Below are 27,070 nucleotides of genomic sequence, written 5' to 3' on the forward strand. Positions count from 1 at the left end.
AAAAAAAAAAAGCAACACTGATTCTTCGAGAAGTTAACTGACTTATCTGAAGTCAGCCAATTTAACCTCAATTGTACGATGATTTAGCGTAAGAATTATGAGTAGAGATCTCCTTCTGGATATTACAAATAATAACTCTTGTCTACTTCTCCAGCACACTCACAGAAAATCTAAAAAAAATAAATAAATTCAGGTCACACATAGTAGCTATTCAATAAGTATTTACTTAATGAAAGAATAAATGAATCTTTAAACTAAATGAACACACAAACAATACAGGTTGGTAAAATATAGATGGGAAATCAGAACTACGAGTTAAGATGGAGTGATTCCCCACAAGAAAATTAAAAAGAGTAAGAATGCATAATTTTGTTAAGACAGTGTTCAAGCCATAATATGAACAGTCCAGCATTAACCAATGACATACATATTTATGGCCATGTACATGGTATATGTTCTAGACAAACTATAGTATCTGTGTGTGATAATTCAATCTTTAAATGTCTCTATCTCAGAGTTTTAAGTTCCAGTATCCTTAAAGCCATTTTAGACATTGTCCCTTCCCCCTTCCTTCCCTCATTTACTCATTCAGTTAAACTCTTGTGTGCCAGATATTGTGCTAAGTTCCTGGAAAAACATAACATATACATTAGATCCACAGCAACCCCTCATAGAGTTTACAATATACAGCACCTACAGGAAGTGCAAATGATGTAATTAAATATTTAGTGAAAATATGGTTAATGTTGAGAAAGTAAAGGGTTCTAGGAGTATATAATAGGGGAACCTTACCTAGTTGTTGTGTCAGAGAAGATTCTTTTGGGCCAGGTGTGGTAGCACAGGCCTGTAATCTCAGTGGCTAGCGAGGCTGATGCTGGAGGATCACAAGTTTGGCCTCAGCAACTTACTTAGACCCTGTCTCTAAATAAAATTTTGATATATATTTAAAAAAAAATAGATGAGGATGTGTCTCAGTGGTTAAGCACCATTCCGTTCAATCCCTGGTACAAAAAAAAAAAAAAATCCTTTTAAGGAAGTACTGAAAAAGGCTTAAAAAGGAAGGAGGATCCCAGGTAGAGGGAAGTGTTGTATCAAAGCCCTGGGTGGATACTGAACAAGACAAGACAAGGCCCCCAACGAAGGGAAGAGCAGCAGCATAGGAGAACAGAGTCTTTACATGGAATATGTGCTAGGTCTCCAGGGAGACCATTGTCGTTGTTATTAGAAAACAGACTTACTATGTATTTGAATGTCATAACCTCACAATAGTCCTGATTTTTTCACTATCTCTCTAAACTGTTTTCCAACTTTTACGTCAAACATGTAATCTGCAGTAGGATAAAATAAATTGATTGAAGAGACTGTATTTGTTTAAGAAGAAGATAATTATTATTTGCCATCATAGTTATAGGGCCTTTGAATCCTAGAACTCTGTTCTAAATCAATTTTCCATTGCTTTCTGAGGATTTGTAGAGGATTAGAAGTCTTTGTGGTGCAAATGCTCAGAATTCCAAGATTGATTTTTTTTTAATGTACAGTTTAATCAACCTCAAAGTGATCATTCTCTTCTACTAGTAATACTTTAATCAATCACATGGCTGTCAAATGGCATTTTCATTTCCTATTATTTCAATTCCACAAACTTCATTCAATATATTTTTTTTGATTACTTAAGAGAAAATTAATTCACATGCAATTCATTCCGTAAAACCAATAGGAATCACTGGAGTCAAATGCCTTACCATAAAGCTAAATATTTCTGGTTTGTTTTACTTTTTTATATATACTAAATTTAAAAATAAGCATAGGTAACTGAAAGTTTACTATTTTGATCATTATTTTTCTGAGGTTTGAGGAAAAAGCCTTTTCAAAATTGTATTCTTCTTACTTTTATTTATATTGAAAAATATAAATGTAGGTCAACTAGGATTTCTTTTTTCTTAATGAAACAAAGTATTTTGAACTTGATAATATTTGAAAATTAGTCTCAGAGTTTAGAAGCTTAAGGGAGTAATGAAACACACACACATACACAAAGGTATACACAGAGGGTACATTCAGGGTGTTCAGAATGAGTAAAGAGATGGTTATGGTTGCAGAGGAAGCTTTAAAACCATTTATAAAATCACAAATCATATTTTTTAATACCTTTTCCTTTCACTAATGACATTTATTCCTGATAGTTATTGTTCCCAATTCTGTTTACCAGGGAGAGTGGGCTGTGATGGCAAGTGCTTTCAAGGTAATGGAACAGTGACTGGAATCATGAAGCATGTTGGTAATGGGGAATTTATGTTGGAGAATACAATTATGTGCTTTGGTTTTTCTAAAAATTTATCCCTGTTTCTGTTTAAAGCCTGTTTGTAGCTGTTTTCATCTCATTGACAGTTCAGGTTTGAAAATCTAATGATTTTAAGAACAGTTTGCAAGACAAACATGGCCTTTTACGGATTACCAGGGTGTCCAGGGGAGGAACACTGTGAATCACACTTAACTTTCTGAGGTTGCACAAGGATGTTGTCCTTCACTTTGCAAAAGTACTTTTGTATTGTGTTTGTAGGCTTGTGTCAGCAGAGTTTAGTTTTATTAAGTTTTAATCTTGCTTTCACTCTCTTGGAAAAAAGACTTTGTTGTTTTCCTCTATGTTGGAGTTAGCCTCAGCAAGTTGGTGTTGGAGCAGCATTCTACCCTGACCGTATTCTGATTTGAATTCCAAATAGATTGAACAAAACCCACATTAACAGGTTGGCATTATTCTGTGGGCACAATACAGTGATTGTTAGAGAAGTGTGGCTTCAAAGTCCACCAGGGTGTCAGACAGTAAATGAGTCTTTTGTTGGCTTTGGGGGTTGGATTATTTTTCTTTGTCTTGCTGATTTTGAGATTGTTGGACAGAAATTTAACTTTTTCTTCTTTCATTTTGGCAAGAGATTAAAACAATCTCAATAATGTTTCTTCAAAAGCCTTCATTGATATCCATAAAACTTTGTTTCTGAATTAACTTTTATCTCCGAAAAGCTTTGGTTAGGACAAGCCAAGCACTTATAAGAGCATTTGCAACACTTAAAAAGCTTCCTAGTTGGGACTGATCTTTGGTCACTGAGTTTAAAAGGACTGGATGCTGTAATGCAATAGATTGTGTGATTGTCTAAACCTCGGTCCTGCAGGGTTTTAGCTGGGTCTTTGTCTAAGCAGGCCTGGAGCCCCAGCTGCCTCTGCCCCTGAACTGAATGCCTTTGTGTAAATGGTCACCCTGACTCTGATATTGCATCAGCCCCTATTTGTACCCCAACCTATTTCTACATCAGTAGAGTGTACATATAATAACAGGCTTTGTAATCTGGTTGAGAAAATGCATGGATATTTAGAGGTTTCCCCCTCACTGTCACCTTTGGATGATTAAACCTAGTGGAAAGAAACTTTATGTGATCAAGAATGCAAAATGACCGATCCACACAAGAACTGTGACTTTTTTTCACTGCTGCAATTCCCTGTTGCCAAGGTGAGCTCTCTGGTTTTGCTGCTTTAATCGATTAGATTATCTAGAAAGTTTGGAAGGTCTTTGATTCCAAGAACTATATCACCAGGCTCCACCCACTGGAAAAGTAGAGAGAGAAAGAGAGAGGAGAAATAGACTTTCAAAAAGTAAAGAAACTCTATAAATGTCATTTAGCTCTACACACATACACAGTGCTGTATATAAGATTTGGAATTAGAAAGTTAAATAGGTTATATCATTTCTTGATATAACAGTAGTAAATGCACTTAGATCTCCAGTGTCTTTTTGTATTAAACCATTTTCTCAGTTATAATCCATCTTGGCATTATAAGGGACTAAGAGCAGTATTTCTCCATAGAGATATGATTGACATTTCAGAAAGGAGAGTTCTTTGTTGCTCTTTGTTGTACTTGACTTTCCCAAGTTATAGCACGTTTATTGTACCTTACCCCCAAGACCTACAATAACTAGATCTCTTCATTATTGTGCTGATACAATTCTCCTCCTTTTCCATTGCAACTCCCCACATTCCAGATGTCCCTGGTAAGCTGAAGAGTGGTGCCAGACCAAACAGATTGCAAACCATGGTAGGTAGTAAGGCTTGTGAAATCCGTGGATTGAAAACCATGGAGGAGCGTTGGCAATTATCCTGCTGTCATGACTGAAATGTCCATTTCCCTCAGATTCTGAGACTTTCTCCTTTGGATCATGGTAGATAAGGTGCAAAAAATTATTTCAATATACCTCCCTGTTAATTTCACTGGTTAAATTGAATGCTGTTTCTAGTCAATTTTATATCCCACATAGCCCCTATTCATAGTTTATCACATCCTAAATTTAGAATAGGTAAAGAAATACTCAGCCCTAAAATTACGTGGTACATGTAGACCAGGAGTTTTAAAGTATCATTCCAAAAAAGTTTTTTTTAAAGTAGTTATTTCTAATGTCATGCACACATTTATGTAGAAACTGGTAGCCTATATTACAAAGTTTCATTTAATAAACTGTCAAATGTGTTTGAGTAGAAAGGCCACCAGTGCCACCAGGGAAAGAAGCTCCACAGAGTTGACACTGACAAAATCTAAAATGTGTTAACCTTGGAGTCTTTCAGTATAATCCAGTGACAATGTGACTTGGGTTGACAGACTTACTGAGCCATGTTCAGAATTTCAATCAATGTGTATATTTTGAGTATGTAAGCCTACATTCACATCCTATATCCCAAGTGTTGAGTCCTGATATCAAATAATTAAAGGATTTGCGTTAAAAGTCACATGGTGGCTGATGACTGCTGGGCAGTTGCGGGTACGGAAGACTGATTCCTCTGGGCTGTGGAAGAGCTCTGGCAAGTATCCCACTTTCATGACTGAAATGCCCATTTCCCTTAGATTCTGAATCTTTCTCCTTTGGATTCTGGTGGATAGGGAGCAAGAAATTACTTCAATATACCTCCATGTTAATTTCACTGATTAAATTGAATGCTGTTTCTAGTCAATCTTACTTCCCACATGCCTACGAGATTATGGGTATTGCTTCCTGTTTGGGTTGACATTAATTTACCTTCAGATGGAATTTGTCTTCACAATATCTCAGAGCTTCCCTGGAATCTCAGTCTCCTGATACACTGCTGTCACTTATCAGGTAGTTAAAATAGCACCAATGACAACCAATATTTACATGGCATTTATTGCTTGTCAAAAATGGAAATGAGTATAAAATTTGGAAAAGAAGTCTCTGCTAATATACAAACGTTTGAAGAGCTCTTGAAAGACCTCAGTGAGTTGAAGATTATAGAATAAATCGAAACGGGTTGATGCACTATTTTTCATGAGTTTACAATCCTATCTTATTCTCTCTAGGGAATAAAAATATTGTACTCCCATAAACATGTGGCCATACTGTGTCTCACCCCTATTTTCTTCCACTGAATCATTCTTTCCTCTTTTAGGCATTCAGCAAGCTGTCTTCAAGCACTGAACATTGCTCACCTTGTTTCAGACAGGTCCTGTGACAAATTATGGCCTCTGCAGACATAAAAATATATCGATCAAGAGAACTTGTAAGACATGGAAGAAAAATTAATCCATGCTTTTCTTAGAAAAAGGAAACCACCTTTTTGAGCAAACTTTGAGCAGGGCAGGCTCTGGAGCCTCAGCATCACATCCGTTCTGAAGTAAGGGCACAGCAATGCATATTGCAGGCAGCTCCTCCATGTTCTGTTCTGCATGGTGGGTTGGCCATGGACTTTGTGTGGCTTGTTTCCCCATGGAGTTTATGTGGCTCCAAATGCAGATTCACTGATTATTATTCCTTTCCATTATAATTTGTTTGGCTATTTAACTCATGCCTAAACCATTCAGCTCAGGGCACTTCCCATGTTCAATGGAGGGTCAAGTCTATGTGAAACTTAGTATGTCAGTCTTCTAAAGCTAGCAAAACGAATGACCACATTTTGGGTAATGTGGAATTGGATCCAGGGTTGCTCTACCACTGGGTTACATCCTCAGCCCTATTTATTCTTTCTTTATTTTTCGAAACAGGGTCTTGCTTAGTTGCTGAGGTGGGCTTCACACTTGATATCCTCCTGCCTCAGCCTCCTGAGTTGTGGAGGCATGCATCACTCCTGGAAAGGTACCACATTTTAATGGCTTAAACTATATAATATATTCCCTTTACAGTTCTATAAGTCAGACATCTGCTGACCACCTACCTGAGCCAAGATCAAGGTGTCAGCAGGGCTGCTTTCCTTTCTGGGGGATCTAGGGGGAAATCTGTCTCCTTGCCTTCTAGCAAGTGGCATGTCTTAGGGGGCAACTCCCTTTGTTATTCTTCAAAGCCATGAACATTGCATCTCTTGGATTATTTTTTTCCTGTGGTTTCATATCCCTCTGTCCACTGCTAGGTAAGGTTCTGCTTTTAGGAACCCATGTGATTACATTGGGCCCACTTTAATCTCCAGGAGAATTCCCAATTTCAGCATTTTTAATTGCATCTGAAAAGTTACATTGCAGCTTTCAAAAGCTAAAACATGTTCTGAATGCTTATGCCCTCCTAAAATTCATGTTGAAATTCTAACTAGAGACGTACTGGGGTGATGGTATATGGGGGTGGAGTTTCAGGGAGGTGATCAAGTCATGAGGCAGAGCCCTGCTGAATGGGCTTAATATTCATCTAAGTGGGACACAAAAAAGATTCCTGTCTCTTTTGCCACATAAGAAACAATGAAAAGACAGTCATCTATTAATAAGGAGAGGCCTTTAGCAGATAGCGAATCTGAAAGCACCTTGACCTTGGACATCCCTGCCTTCAGAACTGTGAAGAATAAATTTGGGTTATTTATTAGCCAACTGGTCTAATTTTGGTGGAGCAATCTGGAAGGATTATAAGGGCATATTTGGGAGTCATTATTTTGCCATTCACTCCTGGATTTTTATTGAGAGAAATTTACTTCATTCCAGACAGTTTTGTTAGTGAATGAGAGACCTGGGCATGCCTCAGTCATATTGCTGTCCTAAGAAAAGCCAACCTGAGTATAAAGACCTATGAGAGAGCAGCAGAACTGGTGTGAAAAGAGGATATATTATTTAGGAAATCTTTAAGTGCACGCCTTATCTCTAGACTTTTCTATAATATGAGCTAAAAGATTTCCCTTAGTGTTTAGGTAGTTTTAATTTTTATTTTCATCTTAACATATATGTACTGCAAGTTGTACATTTCAATATGTTATTCCATGGATTTTTAAGTCGACACATAGCAATTGTACATATTTTTGGGGTACCGAGAGACATTTTGACACACACACACACATACACACACACACAAAATCTGTAATGATCATATCAGGATAAATGCCATATCCATCCCTTCAGACATTTTTCATTTCTTTGTGTTGAGAACATTCAAATTCCTCTGTACTGGGACCTTTCAAATATATAAATAGTTGTTGTCAACTGTAGTTCCCTTACTGTGCTATAGGGCAGTAGAAATTTTTCTTCCTGTCCAACTGCATTTCTGTATCTGCTAACTATCCTTTCCCCATCCTCCTTACCTTGCACCCTCCCCAAATCTTTTGTGACCATTATTTCATTCTGTACTTCTAAGAGATCAACTTTTTTTTTAGCTTCCAAATATATGTGAGAAAATTGGGCATGTGTCTTTCTGTGCTCCACTTAGTATAATTTTCTTCAGTTCCATCCATGTTGCTGAAAAATGACAGAATTTCATTTTATGACAATACCACACACAATGAAATGCTATTGTCATAAAATGAAACACACACACACACACACACACACACACACACACACACATACATACACACCACATTTTCTTGATGTATTCATCCATCAGTAGATCCTAGACTGATTCTGTATCTTTGTGTTATGGTTTCGGTGTGAGGTCTTCCCCAAAATCTCAGATATGAGATAATGCACGAAGGAGTGGAGGAGAAATGATTGGGCTATACCTTAGCTTAATTAGTGAATTAATCCCTGATGTGATTAAATGAGTTGTAACTGGAGGCAGGTGAATGTGGCTGGAGGAAGAGGCTCATGGGGGGTGGGGCTATGGGGTATGTATTTTGTATCTGGAGAGTGGAGTCTCTGTTTTCTGATCATCAAATGAGCTGTTCTCCTCTGCCACATACTCCTCCATGATGTTCAGCCTCACCTCAAGTCCCAAGAAATGGAGCCTCCTGTGGATTGAGATCTCTGAAACTGTGAGTCCTCAAATTAACTTTTCCTCCTAAAATTGTTCTGGTCAGATCTATTAGTCACAGAATCAAAGAAAGTTGACTAAAACACTTGACTATTGTTAATAACACTGCAATAAGCATGGAGAGCAGATGTCTCTTCAACCTGCAATGATTTTTGAAACACATAGAGGGTAAATTTGTTCAACTATCAAGCTACAAACTAATAATTGTCACAAAGACAAACATAAAGTGTATGGTAGAATTCCAAATAAGCTTATGACCACAGAGTTAGCATAACAGAGATATTCCCAGGAAGGCCACCCCAGGATGGGTTGGGGCAACCTGGACCCAATCACATTCTTCCTTTGGATAACATACTTGCTGGCCGAATGAAAGAAAGGCAGGTCACTGAGCTCAAATCCTTGCATAGCTTGCTGTTCATACTACTCTTTAAGAGTACCGCAAATATCAGGACTCAGAAAAAATTTAAGTCAGTGAGACTATTCCTGTCTTACTTCAGAACAGGAATGTAGTCAATTCCCATTTCTGCAGGTAATCTGCATTTTCTTCCCTGTGAATCTAAGAGACCCAACTAATGTGATAATGCAATTTTTAGGTTCCATAGTGGTTGTCAGTTTATTACTGCTCTTGCATCCTACTCAGTGTTCATGCTTACACATTTCAGAGATTTAAGAGTCTTCTTGTCTTTTTTTTTTTTTTAAACTTTGAGTAGGGGCACTTAAATCACTTCCTGTAGCATAAAAAAGTTTATGTATGGTGAATTATGATATGATTGTTATTTAAAGACTGGCATTTTGATTAGATCTAAGAGTTCCAATGGAAACATAAATATGCCTGCATCCTGCACAGATCCTCTTATTTCATTATCTGCAATTTAACAATTTATGAGAATTTAAAATCTTTCTACATCTGAAAAGGCAGATACTTTAGAAGAGGTTAATACATATGATGTAAGATTATGACTCTTAGAAACATTTGGTTTGGATAGGATGAAAAACAAAAAAAGATAGAAAGACATTAAATTTTGGATTTAGATATTAGATATTTATAATTAAATGTAGGGAAATGTCACAAAAGGTAAAACAAACTTTTTAAAATCAAAATTCTGCCAGGGTTGACTCAGACGAATGAGTGTGTTGGTGAAACAATGCCAGTGGTGTTCATTAAGTTACACAGCTTCAGCTGCAGCAGTAAGAGGAGATTCTTTTCACTCTTTGCCTGAGAAAACAAGAAAAATCCCAGAGAGAATATCACTAAATTCAAAGAAGGAAAAATGAACACCAAGTATAAGAGAATGACATAGATTGGTTTCTAAGAATGTTATATTTTTCTCAAATGGATATGCTTAATAAATTTCACTTAAAATTATAAGATAAATTGAGTATATAGATAAAACATATGAAGGATATATCTTAACAAAGAGAACAGTATCAATTTATTTCTTTCCAATATTTCAGGTTACTAAGGAAATAGATTCTGTTTCAATTTGCAAAGAGTATCATGAAAGTAGGTCAAATTTGTTGGAGAAAAGAAAATAAAGAGCTATATTTTCAAGCTAGATTCTTCTCTGTTTTATTATCCCTAAGGAAAAAAATTAAACCATAAAAAGCTGATAATTGACAAGGCAGTATAAGGATATAATAAGAGGAAAATGTTACTTAGAAGTAAAATAGAATTATTATAATCATCAGGGATCACTTTTTTCAACTGTTAGAGAATAGAAGTACAATCATATATTTAAAAGAGTAGAGATGCAGCATTTTGAAAGTCTTCAATAATAAAATGCATAATCATTTTCACTTTTTCAGAAAGCACATGAGTAAACTATTGCTATAAAATACAAAACTCTCATTAGTTTCTCTAGTGTTTGCTTCCTCATGCAAATTGTTTCTTCACCAAAGATCTTCCAATGATGATTGATCATAAATTTACACTTAATTTTTATTACATTTCATTGTTTTTTTCCTGAGCTGGTTGAGGAAGATTTTTTAAATTATCAAAAATTTTAGCTGTGTGCAGAGGTGATCTTAGCAACATGGTGTCTGAGGAAGGAGAATCACAAGTTCAAATCTAGCTTCAGCAACTTAGAGAAACCTCATCTCAAAGTAATAAATAAAAAGTACTTGGTATGTGGCTCAGTAGTAAGGTATCCCTGGGTTTAGTCTCTGTACATTTAGTCTCTATACCAAACTCCCAAATGTGTGTGTGTGTGTGTGTGTGTGTGTGTGTGTGTGTGTGTATCAGAAGTTTTATTGGAATAACTCTTACCATTTGATTCAAATAAAATCTTCAAAAGATTAAAGTCATGGCTTATCTCTCAAAAATAAGTCATATAAAGATGTAGTTTAAAATGAATATTATCAAAATAATGGTTTCAAAAGCAAGTATTTAGTCCTTGAGACTATTTTTCAAGAGGATATGCTTTTCTATATTCTCATAGAAATATATGACTGCTTTTAATCAAATTTCTGAGACAAAGTCTGTGTTGTTTTGTGTTTTGATGCCATATTCAATATCAATTGTGCTGTCAAAACAATTGTAACAAGCAGAATAAAGTTTTGTTTTTAGTTGTAGATGTGCACATACCTTCATTTTATTTACTTATTTTTATGTGATGCTGAAGATCAAACCCGTGTCTCATACATGTAGGCAAGTGCTCTACCACTGAGTCACAACTCCGGTCCCAAAAGTGTTTTTTAATTGGAATTCAATATGTGGATTTAAAAAACTAGAGATGCATCAGGGCAACCTCTATGTAAGCTTTTAAGTTTGGGTAAGTTTAAAAGTCTAAGCTCCAATAAAAATTATGTGAAAGGGTTCTATTTCATCTTAAGTCTCTGGAAATACTCTTGTCAGGCAGCCATGAAGACACTTCTCTTATTGGGAATCCTAACGTTTGCTTGGCTCTTTGAGTAGCAGTTACCAGGGATGTTCATATCCCTTCAGAGCATCCTGCAGAGCTCCGAGAGGCAAGGAGCTGCCATGGGAAGTTTCCAATGCTTCATTCACATTCTAACATTCCTGTATTTATGTTGGCTACTGTATTGGAGCAAGTCAGGATAAGTTTGTTTTTGAAATTGGCACCCCAAAATCCAGGAATGGAGTTATATATCTAAGCAAGATGGTAATTCTGAGGGCTTAGCATCAGTTGAAATATTGACATTCATTTCTCTGTGCTCTTTCTAGTAGGGCTTGTTTCTTCTTCAAATGTCTGGACCTTCATTCAGAAGGCTCACAGAGGGGCAAATTATTTGAAAACTCACTCACTCACATGTGCAGTGATTGATCCAGTGTGGGCTGAGAAGCCAATTGGGACTATGGCTATGACACCCACCTGTGAGACTACTTCATGTGACCCAAGCTTACTTGGGGGTTGTGTTTGGAGTGTTAGAGGAGGTAGGGGCATGAACCAGAACGGCATCTTTTTTATAACCACACCTCAGAAATCACACAAATTTTCTCATTGGTTAGAGTAGTCACAAGCTTTCCCAGTTTCAAGGATCAGGGAAATAGACTCTACCTTCTGATGGAAAATGGCAAGGTTTTGGAGAATATATGAAATTGGAAATCTTTGATGGGTATTTTGGAAAATACCATCTTTCACATCAATCATTATATCACTATATTAGCCCTATGTTTTGACCATATAATAATACATTTAAATATTCAAATTGCAAAATACATAATAATATATTTAAAAACTCAAATTCTCACTTTGAAAAATATTATTTTCTTTATTTCAATATCTCCATTTTATTTTAAAATGTATGGATATCTGTATGGATATGAATTATTGATGTTCTTAAAATTCAGTATTCTGAATTGAACACAATATTGCAAAAAATTTAGGTGAGATTCTAGCAAACAGTACAATAGACTGTGGGCCTCCTTACTCAGGGATTGTACCTTAATTGATATAGCCAGAAGTAAATAGATTTTTTTTCATAATATCACGATATTATCATAAATTGAGTATATTGCTAACTGGTATTTCTCTTTTTCTGAAATCCTAGTTCAAATTATTTCTTCTCTCCCCTTCCTTCCTTCCCTCCCTTTCTTCCTTCTTCCATTTCTCATCTTTATCTTTCCATTTAATTTTCTTCTTGGTTCCAAGTGAAAAACTTTATATTTTCTTAAGTTTATATTTAATTTTATATTGTTAATTTTGGCTCATTTTCCTCATAATTTTGGAGAGATATATTAGGATTCTCACTTGGGAATACACTATAGTTATAATTTCTTAACTTCTTTAATATGTGAATTGGCAAGATATTCATAGCTAGCTGATGAAATAACTTTTTAAACACAGAGAACACAGAAATCTTCATATCTAGAAATATGTTTTTAGAGATGGTTTTGTTATCAATTTATTGATCATTAAGATCAGCAATTTTTTTTGCACTTTCCTAATTCCACTTAAAATAGTAATTAAACCTTCCTGATTTGTGACAGACCACTAGACTGCAGATGGTACATATATAACCTAAGCTAGCTGGAAAAAGCATGCCAATATCCATGTATTCAGCTTTATTCATACATCTAATAAATGTTCATTATATTTCTCTGATATGCTTTGAGTTCTAGAGACACAAGGTGAAGAAGATATGAATTTTAAAGAAAATTAGCATATGCAATGTTTTAGCAATTTATTTTCTACAATGTATTAAATGTACACAATACCTGTCTGATCTATAGAAATGCAAGGAAAATTTACATGAGTTCAGAATGTGAACAAGCATTATTTTCTCCTCTAAATGTTCTTATTATCAAGTTTAAAATGTGACTTATGCTAATTAGGTCTGTGAATTTCTCTGTGAAATTATAACATTGCTCCATTCTCAATACACCTTTTCAGATTATATGCTCACTGGCTCAGTTCTATATCCATGACAAAAAGAAAACATCCATGTCCCAAGACCAAAAAAATTAGAAATGAAAAATAAAAGAAAGATTTTCTGTCACCAAGAGGGGAAATATACAATGCAAAATGAGTAATAAGAATTAGTTTTCAATAGACATTACGTTACTCACCATAAGTCAAAACCAGCCATACTTATTTTGTGACAGCTTGTCTGAAATAACATTTGAGTGATAGAGGTCCTTTTGCAAAGCTTTCTAGAGTTTCACCTATTTGAAAATATCTTTGAAATAATAAAAATAATGATTGAGGCAAATAAAATTTTATAGAGTTTATTTGAGCAAACAACTCATGAATTGAGTAGCTCCCAACCAGAAGTGGTCCAGGAGTTCTACCTAAGGAATGTTAAGGGGAGGCTTTTATAGGACACAGAAGTAAAGCAAAGAAACCCATAAAGCCTGTGTGGTTTGCAAGATGTGTGTACTTGGCAGAACATCCTCATTTATGTTCTCAGAGGAAGAAATTATTCAAAATTGCTTAGCAAAGTTTGAAATCAGACATGAGAGAATCTTTGATTTGATTTTCACTTATAAAAGTATGCATGCATATGTATGTTTGTGTGTGTGTGCTTCCACACACATACAAGCACACATGAACATTACCTACCTATAGCAGAAAGTGTTCTAAAAGAATAATCAGGCTGACTGTGTGAAGCAGTCTCCTATTTTTAAAAGTGCTGTTTCTGACACATTAAGGTAATAAAATTTCCTTGAAAAAAAAGTTATGATAATTAAAAAAATTTATAACAATACAATTAGTATTAGAGCCACTTTTAATCCTAATTATGTGTGGACTATATAAATAATGTCTTAAAACAACCTTGAAAGATAAGCATTACAGCATTGTTAAACCTGTTCTATATCTAACAAAATCGAGCTTTAAAGAAATGAAACAACCTGTATAGGGTTAAAATAAGTGAATTTGGGATACAATGACTATTGTGTCTGATACCATATTGTATATGCTTTTCCTACCATGGTATGGATTTGATCTTCTGAAGAATGAAATTGATTTTTAAAATTGATCATAATAGCACAATGGATTACACAGCAATGAATATTTTCCTGGGTAACTTAAGACATAAAATAAATTTATTGAAGGGATGAGGGAAGTTTGCATTTGAAAATACAGGAGCCATAGTAGTTCTGGGGTCCAGATTAGGAATGGATGAATAAAAGATTCTTCTGGGCAACACCATGGAGATGAATCTGACCAAACCGTTTTCTGGGTTTGCACCATCCTGCTCAAGATTCAGATTCTCAGTAGAGTTCCTATAGTCTTGATTGGGTCATGTGCCTAAAGTGTGGCTCATGGGAGAGCCCTGTGACCACCATGACTAACAGATGGCCATGATGGGATTTGGGAGGTGGTGTAATTCTCTCAAAGGAAGTTGGATACCAGAAGGCAGAAAGGATCTGGGCAGCTAAAAACAACAGATTTCCCCTTTGCTGCTTTCTAGAACTGCTGGGGAAATTAAATGAGAAATATGTGTGGGATGGCTGGAATATTGTGCTCAAAAATAAGTGAAGCTAACAAGAGACAAGCAGCAGGTGTCTGAAGGGAAATGACCTCAGTGACCATTTGCCTTCTCTTAAAATGTGGTCAAGTTATTTGTTGTCAACACAGTTTTTAGTGAATCTTGAAGCTTTAGACAGTTCATCAAGGCTCAAGTTACACAGCCAGTTATTTCCAGGTGAACAATCGGAAACCTGTGGAATAGATGAGAAAGAAAAGGGCAATAAAATATTCAGTATCCTCTTGTTTGCCATGTATAATTGAAACCAGTGAGGCTGATGGCTTGATGTCACCTTCTGTAAACTTCATGCAGAAAGAGGGATAGAGAGAGCACCTCTAACTTTAAACATTTCTCTGAAGTGTTTTAAAGTTTAGTAACTGAGAAAACCTTTAGAGAAGTTTGACTTAGGAGATTGCCACCGCATAAAACTTTCACATTACAATGGGAACCAACTGTCTCAAGGGATTTAACAGTAATTATAAACCTTATCAGCAAATTGTCACAGCTCATCATTAATTATGGTTTAGGCTTTGTTTTCTCATTTTAAAACAACCCATTAGAGGTTCCTTAATAACCCTGGAGATTTACTGACCATTTTCTCCTGTCAAGGTTCTGTTTTTTCCCCTAGAAACACTGAACACTCACCTTGAATTTACTCCATCTTTTTTTGGGGGGTGGGGTGGGGGGGTAGGGTAGAGATAATTGAACCCAGGGGCACTTAATCACTGAGCCGCATCCACAGACTTTGTCTGTCTGTCTGTCTGTCTGTCTATCTATCTATCTATCTATCTATCTTGAATCAGGGTCTCACTAAATGGCTTAGGCTCTCACTAAATTGCATTGCACTTGCTATCCTCCCACATCAGCCTCCTAAATTGCCAAGATTATATAGGTGAATGCTACTCCACCTAGCTACATTTTTACTCAATCTTAAAACAGCAAATGGATATTTGACCAAAATCCCCAGGTTTTTCTAATACCATAGCAGCTCACATGAAAAATATGCTCTCAGGCAAAGAAGCCAATAGATATGACTTGATTATTATTATAATAGTAGTAGTAGTAGTAGTAGTAGTAGTAGTAGTAGTAGTAGGTATCTTTGAGCATTTCCAAGCTGCACCACTGGGCTTTTCCTGAGCTGAATGTGGCTGGAAGACACAGATATAATTTCAATTAATAGTGGAAGCTCTGTTTTATTCACAAGTGAGATCATTGTTGGGACATCTGAGCCAGAATCCACTTAACTTTACAAGCACTAGCTAACCTGGAGTAAGACAGGTGTCATACATTTGGACCATATGAAATAACCTATCTTGTACGTTAAAACAGCTAAGTATTCGAATTTTCAGTGTGCTTAGCCTAAGAGTTGAAAAAGTCAAAACCATGAATAATTAAATAATTTACACAAGCTCATGGAGGTGGTAGTGGTTGTACTAAATTCAATCCAAAGTCTGTCTGGGTTCAATCTGTTAGCCAGTTGTGTTTAGGATTTGAGTGATATCTCCTGCTCTGTGGCAGTTATACTGTAGTCAAAGCAGCTTTAAAGTAGAACTACTTCCACATGTCAGTGAGACACAGGAAATGTTAGGATCTGCTTCATGCCCGAACCATCACAGTCTGCATCCATGTATTTTCCTCTCTTGGAAGATCCTGCCTATTTATATCCTAAGTTCTCCTATAGTCATAGGAGAACTTATCAGGTTTATTAAAAAACTAACAGGCCAAGATATTCAGTAGTATACACAAGGACAAAAGTAATCAGGTAACTTAAGTTCATATATTTATCTTCTATAAACTAATAAAATTAATTTTAATTTGTTTCCTAGATATGTTTCCTGAGACATGGAATTATTGTGATATATATATTTCATATACACATGCTATTTCAAGTAGGAAAAAAAAAGAAAAATAGCCTTGAATCATTATAATCCAATTCTCCACATAACTATGTGCTTAAATTAATTTGTCATAGCTGACTATACCTTGTTCATTATTTTGCCCCATTAATTAAAAATATATTGCATTAAGGTTAATTTACAATTGAGCCCAAAAAGAATAAAATTGTTTTTGTTCCTCCTAGGATATTTAGATATACATGCATATATTTTTTTTCTTTCCTGTCCTTTACTCTTCTTTCTAACTGCCTCCCATGTGGATGGCTATGTCAGAGACATTTTATTTTGAAGTAATAAGCACAGAACCAATTTGTCACAGACTAATGTTTTCCTGATGGAGAGAAGTTAGGTCATGTCAGTCATAATTTCATTCTCTGAAAATAATTTTAAAGATCCATCTCTGTTTGGCCCTGGATAGTAACATCTCTTTATTTCCTCTATTTCACTAAGATTTTTATCTCTTGGTTATTGTATGGAACAAAAATTAAATTTGTTTCCATAAAAATGTCCATTTAAAATATAATATCAATATAATATCAAGGAAAATGAGTTTTTGAATATCCTACAAGAATATAACATTTATTTCACTTTCTTTCTTTTTTTTTTTTTTAACATCTAACCCTATGGAACTAGCATTGTGAAAAACTATTTTTAACAAAGGATGTGCTGGAATTCCCAGCACAAATAGGATATGTGTTTTATTTTGTGCTAGTAGGGAACATCAGATAATTCTTAGATGGATAGAATAATAACCTAATGATTCTGGTCTCAACATTTGCAATAGCTGATAACTGATAACACAGAACTACATGTAATTAACTTGCATTAGAATTCTCATCCAAGGCAAGATTTAGCAAAATATGATCCATGGACCCAAACTAGCCTTCTGCCTGTTTTTGTGAAATAACTTCCCTGTTTGTTTGCACACTGTCTAAGGCAGCTTTCAGGCCACAGTGACAGAGCTGAGAAGTTGCAACACAGATTATACTGTCTGTGAAGTTGAAAGTATTTATGATCTTCCTGACCCTAGCTCCATAGCAAAAGCAAAGCAAAGCAAAGTAAAGCAAAACAAACAAACAAAAGGCACTCAAAAAGAAGTGCTATAAAATGATTACAAGAGAACAGATGAAAATGCTATCCTATTTAACTTCTAAATTAAAGGGTGTAGAAGAAATATTCTCAGGGTCTTAAGCTAAATTAGCATTCCTTCTAGGGCTTACATTTCAAAGAAAGCTGGATGGTAGAGGTGAGTGGGTATATGAAGTGATGGTGTCAGTAGAATAGTATTGTTTGTAATTAATTTTGTAGGGTATATAGTTTTACATAAATAGTTGCGCCGGAGGCTATGTTTTAATAAAAAAAAACAATAAAAGGTGGTCTTATAAAAATTCATGGATAAAATTGCCTATGAGTTTTCTAACATAAAATTCTACAATTGTCCACTATTTTTACTACCAAAAAATTAAGCTATTTCTTTTGTTTTCTGAGTCTTGGGGAATTTGAATTGGTTGGGATGAGCTAGCTTATGGTGCAGTAATAAACATCCCCCAAATATCAAAAGTCCAAAGACAGAAGTGTAAGTTTTGTCTCACTCAGACAAAATGCATTGTGACCTTATAGGCAGCAGCCCTCTACAGGATGACTAAGCTTTGCGTTTTTCATATCAGTATGCTTTCATGATTATGGCTGCAAGGGAAGAATGTTCCAGATATTTTACAATGATAGTTTCATCCTTCTGCCCACCTCTACTTATATTCTTATATTAAAAAGAAAGTTGCATGACCATTCCCAACCTCAAGGAGGTGAGGAAGTGCGATTACCCCATATAATCCAGAATGAAGAGAGGAAAGAAATTTGAGGGATAGCCAAGGGCCAGCTCAGTCATAGTTTTCCATATTTTTCTTCATCCACTTCTTACAAGCTCCAAAGGAATTCCTTCAGAAGATCATATATTTACTTGCATCAGTAGGAGAGTCTAAGGGGTAAAATATTGGTATTTGAAGTAGGCACAGGCAGGCAAGGGTGAAGGTTGAAGGCTTTGTTGCAAATACCAGCTGGATTTCTGAAGTCTTTGTCATTACACATTTTATTTAATTTCAGTCTAAGCTATTTCCTTCGGCTGCCAGTGTTTGGTAGATAACCAAAGCCTTTTCTAACCCACTTCTTAGTGTAACAACCCCTTTCCTATGACACAGTTCTTTGTGATTCTACAAACTTCTCACCCTGGGCTAGGCAGGATAAACATTCTGAATCATTTTTTTTCTCCTCTCCTTCAGTCTAGTCTCACACTCCAGAAGCCATTCTAGCAATTTCTTCTCAGTTGACTCAGTTCCTTTTTATTCTTTATATTTGGCTTCAGTATTAATATTCCTACTCGAGTAGCTTTGTTCTAATTCAAAGATCTCACTCTAATTTTCTGCTTGATTCTAAGATATCTTTTCCCCTGTTCCTCTCCTGAGTCAATTGCTACCTCACTACAAATGAGGTACTGTACATCATGCGGTAGTCCTGAGATAAATTCAGTCTCCTCACACGCAGCTGGGAAAGAGTGTTACTCATAGTGATGATGTTTATTTAGTTCATCACTCTTAATAAGAGTTTGTTAGAAAACAGATTTGTCCCTTTTTGGTGTTTCATCTGTGGTGCATATGGAGATGATTGATGGTAGGCTCTGTGTTCTAACCTTTGTGAATAAGTCCCTGTCTGTCCCCAACCATTCACACATATTTGTACTGTTTATCAAACTTTCTTTTTTACAAATCTCTTTTTCTCCAATTTAATAATTTTATTTTTGGTTATCTTGGTGTGTGTGTGCATTTAAAATGGTCTTCAATTAAATATCTGTCTTTTTAAATAAAACAACAAATGCTTACTAGAGTCATTGCCATGTATAAACTAGAGATCAATTCTGGAAATTTTATAGTATGTGCAACTTCCCAGTGCCTTTAATTGAGATCCCTTACAAGAAGATATTTGAATTCTATTCATCACTGGGGTCATAGGTATTACTGAATTAGGTAATTATTGTCTTTCTCACTTTAGGAATCAGATTCTAGTACTTGAGATGTGTCTCACAGCAATTAGATTTCCTTTCCACTGTTTAGTTTTCAACACTTCACTATCAACTTAGGTCCTACATTAATCTTAAATATTCCTTCCCCAGTATCCAATTTGGAAAAGATTGAACCACCTGAAACTAAAATATCTGGAGTTTGATTAATACCTTGCAGGTGTTTGAAGGGACAACATGTAGAGACTCACTTCAAAGTGATGTCTGGAATTCATAAGTCTTTGTCCTGCCATAAGAGCAGATCAATGACCATCACCAGTGGGTAATTGAGCATGGGTCTGATGGTTTTCTATTAACACTGGGTATTATTGATGATGCCCTCTCACATCCACATATTCATGTGATTCACGGTTGGCATCTTGTTGAAGATTGATGCCCTGATATGAAATGATGGGTTTGTGATGAATTTCACTATGACTGTTTCTTGACTATTTCGTTGAACATTCTTCTTCGGTTAGATATTCACCAATGTAGGTCACTGAATTCACTAAATGAAACATTTTACATGTACTCACATTTACCAGCCATATCTTTTGAAAATACTCTTTTCTCTGAAAATAAAATTGGGATTTTTTTTCTACCCAATGTACATTATTCTTTTCTATATATAAATTATTAAGTAACTACTTCAAATTGAATTAATTATGGGGTATGTTTGTGATTTAAAAATTTCATTTAACACTTGTGTTATAGGATCATCTGAAGTCCCTATTTAAATTTTTTTTGTAGTTGTAGATGAACAGAAAGCCTTTATTTTATTTGTTTATTTTTATGTGGTGCTGAAGATTGAATCCAGTGCCTCATGCATGCTAGGCAAGTGCTCTACCACTGAGCTACAGCCCCAGCCCCAAAGTCCCTATTCTTAATTGTTTGAAGGAAAATGAAGTCAAAGCAAAAACTGGAAAAAGATAAAATTTTGAAATTGTACGTATTCAGTAAACATGAAAACAAAGGCTTAATCTCAAACCAGATAGTTCAGTAAAAATGGGAATATTTTAGTTGACTGGCTTTTGTCTCTTGCAGTAGTCTTCCTATTATGATTCTCTTTAGTGATTTCAATTTGACAATATGTGATATTCTGGCCTCTCATTTTCTTGACTTCCTCTCCAACTCTAATATCCTTCACACAGCCTCCATCACTGACACCTATATTTATGCCTAGATGTGAAGTTCTGTCCCTCTCTCTTCTTCCTCTGGCTTCCCATCTTCTAGATGGACAACTATATCATGCCCTCATCTCTTTCTTTACAGGGCCAACCCAGCCTCTGTCACTAATTGTCTTCCCTCTCCACTGAAAATCTTGCTTTCTATTTCATGAGGGAACACAACCAAAAGAAGACAACATTCCTGGATCAGTGTGCTTTTTGACTGTTAACTATGACCAAAATACCTGACAAAACAACTTAAAGGAGAAAAGATTTATTTTGGTTCATGGTTTCAGTCATTGGCCAGCTGCCTCCATTGGACTTGAGTTGAGGCAGAACATCAGGGCAGAAAGGCATGAGGAGGAAAACTGTGCAGCTTATGATAGAAGGAGAAACAGGAGAGAGGCGAGAGGAGAGAGAAGAGTGAGGGAGAGAGAAAGGGACAAGATGATGAACACTTCCCGGGCACAACCCCAGTGACCTACTTTCTTCAACAAGGTCCTATTTCTAATAATCCATTAAAGTTATTAATCCACCAAAGGGATTAATCTGCTGGTGAGGTTAGAGCCCTCATGATCCCATCATTTCCTAAAAGCCTTACCACTGGACTTTGCTGCATTGGAACCAAGCCTTTATGTACACGAGCTGTAGGGACATTCCAGATATAAATCATATTTCAAAAATGACACTCTCTACTTGCCTGGAGCACCATGGCCTCTGCTCTCTCTCTCTCTCCCTTTTGTTAGGAGGACTTCATTGCCATGTCCCTAACTGGACAACTGTTTCTTTTGTGCACTATCACCCATTCTTTCTCACCTACTTAATTGCTCTCTCTCTCTCATATCAATTTTCCCTGCTTGCTATATCAAGCTCATCCATATAAAATGCTGCTATTTATACTTATTAAATTAAAAATGATCTTCTCATAACCTTGCATTGTCTCCAACTACTATCCCTTTAAAGCGAAGTTTTTCCGACTGATGTCTATAATTGGTGTCTAATTCCTTTCTTCCCCTTCTACTGTAAACAAATATTTGCTCCTTCCTTGCTACTAAAATCCTCTAGTTAAGGATATCAATGACCATCCCATCAACTAAATAAGTAAATTCTCCTGGATCAATCTTTACAATATATCCAAAAATCTCATTTTACTTCTATTGCTATCACCATGGCCAAAATCACTTGGAATGTATCCTACCTGTATCATGACCCACCTGTATCATGATCCACCTGCATCATGACACATCTCTGTCATTGCAACAATCTTTCAATCTGTCTCCTTGCTTCAACCCTCATTAAATTCCCCTTCAGTTAGAAGTAGAAACAGGTTACCTTTAGTATCAATTTGGCACAAACCAAATGTCTGCAATCTTAGTAACATCATCATCATTGCCATGTACACAAAATGCTCAGAATCTTTCATTTTCTTAGCAAACGCTGAGCATTTAGACACACTTGGCATGATAGGAGGTGCTGGCAATGTCTTATAGAAGAAAAAATTCAGACCTGGTTCTGGAATTTTAGACATTACACTGATTATAAATTGTGATACTTGACACCATGAAACAGAATGTGCTATTTTAAAAATGGCTTTATGGAGATAGAATTTTCATATTATAAAAATCACCTTTTTAAAGTGGATAATTTGATGTTGTTTTAGAGTAGTCACAGAGTTATGCTGAGTGAGGCAACTATCCCCAGAATTTTAGAACACTTTTTCCATCCCCCAAAGTAACTCCCATGCTCACTCACTATCACTTACTCCCCAACCCTGACTGCACCTAGCTTCTGACAATATCTAATCTATTTGGTGCCTCTATGTATTTTCCTATTCTGGACTGTTAATATAATTGTAACATTACCATATGCTACATTTGTGATTGATTCTTTTTACTTAGTATAATGTTTTCAAGGTTCATCCATGTTTTAGCACATCAGTACTTCCTTCTTTTTCTATTGCTGAAAATATGACATTGTGTAGAGAAACCATATCTTGTTGATCCATTTGGTAGTTGATGGATATTTGGGTTGTCATCATTCTCTGACTATCAGAATGATGATATTGCTAAAATTCAAGTACATCTTTTGTTTGTACCTGTTTCAATTTCTATTGTGTATATTCATAAGGCAGAATTGGGTCACGTGGTAACACTATATTTTATTTCAAAAAAACTGACAAATGTTTTCCAAAATGGTAGCAGCCTTGTAAAATGCAATATGTGAGGGTTCCAATTTCTCCACAACCTTGATGACACTTGTTATTGTTTTTCTTCTTTATTTTCACCCACTTAGTGGATATGTAGTGGTGTCTTACTGGGTCTTTGGTTTTGTTTACCTGATGACTGATAATATTGGGCAACTTTTCACATTGATTTTTTTTTTGTTATTAAAAATAGGACATTTTGAGAGAGAATTTCTATTTCTAGGGAAGGGCTTTTTGAAGACAAGTGACTTTAATAAATGTGAAATGTAGGTAGGATTTAGCTGGAATAAACACGAGGGAATGAGCTCTCCATGCTGAGAGAACAGCTGTTATTACACAGATTCTGAGGCTGAAAAGCGTTTGATTTCCTGGGGAACTTGAAGAGGCCTGTGTGGCTGGGCAGAAGCCAGTGGGGTAGAAAGAGGCAATAGAAGGTTGAGAGTGGTCAGCAGGAGCTGGAGCATACAGAAACTTCATAAGACATAATTCAGAAAGTTAATTTCATTCACAGGGCAAAGGGAAGACAGCAGATTTTTCCACCAAGAGGTGAGATAATCTGATTTATGTTAATAATAGCCAATGGCACATAACTCTTACACGTTCCAGGCACTGTTTTAGGAGCTTTACAAATATTTACTGCACCCGTAACCCTACAAGGTAGTCTATTACTTTCCTCTTGCAGCACTAACAAATTGTCATAAACTTAGTGGCTTAAAACAACACAGTTTATTATATCCCAGTTCTGGAGTTCAGAAATCTATTTCACTAGGTTATAATCAAGGTTGTAATCTAGGGCTCTCATCCTTCTGGGGGCTCCGGGGAGAATTCATTTCTTTGCCTTTTTTTTTTTTTCAGCTTCTAGAAGCTGCCTACACTCCTTGGCTCATGGACCTGCTGACACTCTGACCTCTCCTTTGGCCCCAAATCTACTTCTCTGATTGACAATCCTGCCTCCACCTTACAAAGGCCCTTGTGGTTGTATTAGACTCACCTGGATAATCCAGGATAATCCTTTCATCTCAAATCCTTAATTTAACTTTCTGCAAAGTCCTTTTGATCATATAATGTATTCTCAGGTATCTAGGATTAGTACATGGACATCTTGTGTAGGTGATCATTATTCTGCATACTATAAATATTTACTGTTGATTTCTGTGTAGTTGCTTTTTTAAAGTCACATAGATTGGGACAACACTGGAATTGAAACTCAGATATCTGATTCTAGAGAACTCATCTTTAACCCCTAGGCTATCTTGCTTCTCATGGTTACTAAACATTTATCTATCTATCTATCTATCTATCTATCTATCTATCTATCTATTATTTATTTATTTTGGGTTGTAGATGGACACAATACCTTGTTTTATTATTATTTATTTTTATGTGGTGCTGAGGATTGAACCAGTGCCTCACATATGCTAGGCAAGTACTTTACCACTGAGTCACAATCGCAGCCCCAGTTACTAAACTTTTACAAATGTATACTTATCTCTTTACCATTGGCACTGCCCTTTTGGAACCCTTCATCGGAATATGCTTGATGTACTTGATAGATGATTCCCCTGTATATTTGTGGGTGAAGCTCAGTATGTTTGGTTATTTTAAAAGTTGTAGTTTGCTTTTTTTTACAGCTCAATGAATGTACAAATGTTATGCAAAGAACAGCACATATGTCATATGTACAGTTTAATAACTTTGGTTGTATACAAACACCCACAATAACAGTCACCACAATTAAGGTAATAGACACACCCAATATCTCCCAAAGTTTTCTTGTGTCCCTTTTTATTTGTTTGCTTTGGTAGGAAAAACACTTAAAATGAGAGTTACCTCATTAACAAATTTTGACATACACACTACCATATTGTTAAATGTAAGCACTTTAGTGTACAGAAAATCTCTAGAAATTATTCATCTAGCATAATTGAAACTGAATCCATTGAAATATTCCCATTTCCCCCACCCTGCAATTTCAGCAAATACTATTCTCATCTTGACATCTATGAGTTTCAATGTTGTAAATAACTTACATAAATGGAATCACATGGTGTTAGTGTCTTATTTCTTTGAGCATAATGACACACGGGTTCAAGCAACCTGTTGCAAAAACCAATATTTTTTCTCTTTTTAAAAGGGTGAATATTAATTTTTATTAGATATACAGCTTTATATACAATCTATTCATCTGTCAGTGGACATTTGTGTGGTTTTCATATGTTGGCTATTGTGAATAATACTGCAATAAACATAGAAATGCACTATCTCTTTGAAATCATTTTTAATTCTTTTTCATATATACCCAAAAGAGGGATTTATAAATCATATACCATATGGTAGTTGTAAATTTAATTTTTTGAGGAACTTTTGTATTGTCTTCTGTAGCTCCTGTACCATTTTATATTCCCACCCACATTATACAAGGGTTCTAATTTCTTGTTATCTATTTTTTAATCTGATAAAAGCATCCTAAAAGGTGTGTGGCCAATGCTTTCCTATGTTTTTATAAATATTCTTCTTGCTGTTAATGTTGTTATCTTTTACATTTTCAAATATTTGACTATTTGTCTGATCCTAATAATTAATAATTTGTTTCAAAGGGTTTGGCTGTTTATATAGTTTAGTGAAGTGATATATGTATGAAGTCATTACACAAAATAAGAAGTACACATACATAGCACTTATGTGGAGATTTATCCCAACTACAACTCTACAACTCAACTGTTAAACCCAGTAAATTGTCTCATCAGTTGACTAGAGAATACTGTCTGTAGTGTACTTTAAAGTTTAACAACTGAATTTATATGCCTTTAATTAACAGCTATTGGTGTAATAGTTTAGCCTTATAGGAAAAATGCCTCAAGTTTTCTTCATTTGTAATTTTAGCTTTTATATTGAAATTATGTTCAAGATAAACACTGATTTTTTACTGCTTTGTGAAATCAAATATTAGAACCAACAGATAAATAAGTCTCCTGTTAATGTATAATATCTTACAGCACATCAGAACAAAGCTTTGCTCTTTGAATTGTTGATTAGGAGTCTCATAATTTACATGCTTATTAAAATGTCTTCTGATAATAAGAATGCTTTTTGAAATAAACATGTATACCTTTACAGAAATGTTGATCAAACAGGTACGAATGTTTTTGTCCGTATAAGATAGTTTTATTCTTAAAAATTGCCAAGTCGGTTTATGTGTATAAATTTACATCTAACTCTTGCAAATATGTACAAGGACTTAAAACCCAATTGAGATCTTGGTGAAATATAGAATATTAAAAGATGTTAGAAGTTTATCTTAATTGTTATATCTGTAGTTGTTTAATTACAGTTTGCTTATAAGAGCTGAAGGCCACATTAAACTGACATATCAGATTAAACCAAATTTGTCTCCTAAACCACAGTGGCAGTGGGGCCTGAGAATGTGCTTTTCTCTTCTTAACCCTCTTTCATCTCTATCTTATTCATCAGGGATTTTAAAAAAATAGTCCTATAATTGACACAACACATTTAATTTTTCTTTCTTTTAAAATTTTATTTATTAGTTCTAACCAATTATACATAATAGTAGAAAGCTCTTCGATTCATGGTGTGACTCCTCAGGACTTTTTGATGTTGTGGCCAAAACAGGAACTGAGAGTCTGGAGAACTGGATTTCAGAACCAGCTGTTTTAAATATCATCTTGGACCAGTCACTTAATTCTTCCGGGGAACTAGTTCACTAATCTACATACTGGAAGAAATGGAGTGGGTGATTTTGAGTGTCTCCCGACCCTTGACCCTAGACAAGGGACCCACACTCGGTCAACAGCATGATTTTCCAGGCATTCATGATATATTGGCACACTGATACAGGGTCCACACAGTTAAAGACTGGCCCATACAGAGGCATCTGACTTAGCAACCTTAGGGTTTGGGATCCTCTGTCCAGTTGCAGGAGTCCTGTATCTACCCTAGAAATTCTTTGAAATGTGTCTTTTCAGATCCTCTCTTTTATTTTATGATCAAGTTTAAGCTTCTGCACCTAAATTCTTATTGTCACTAAAGAAACTGTTACTGGAGATTGAGAGATGACCTCAGAGCCATTATAATTTGTTTCTCAGTCCTTGG

This window comes from Ictidomys tridecemlineatus, chromosome 2, assembly GCF_052094955.1.
Source record: "Ictidomys tridecemlineatus isolate mIctTri1 chromosome 2, mIctTri1.hap1, whole genome shotgun sequence".
In the NCBI taxonomy this organism is placed as follows: Eukaryota; Metazoa; Chordata; class Mammalia; order Rodentia; family Sciuridae; genus Ictidomys; species Ictidomys tridecemlineatus.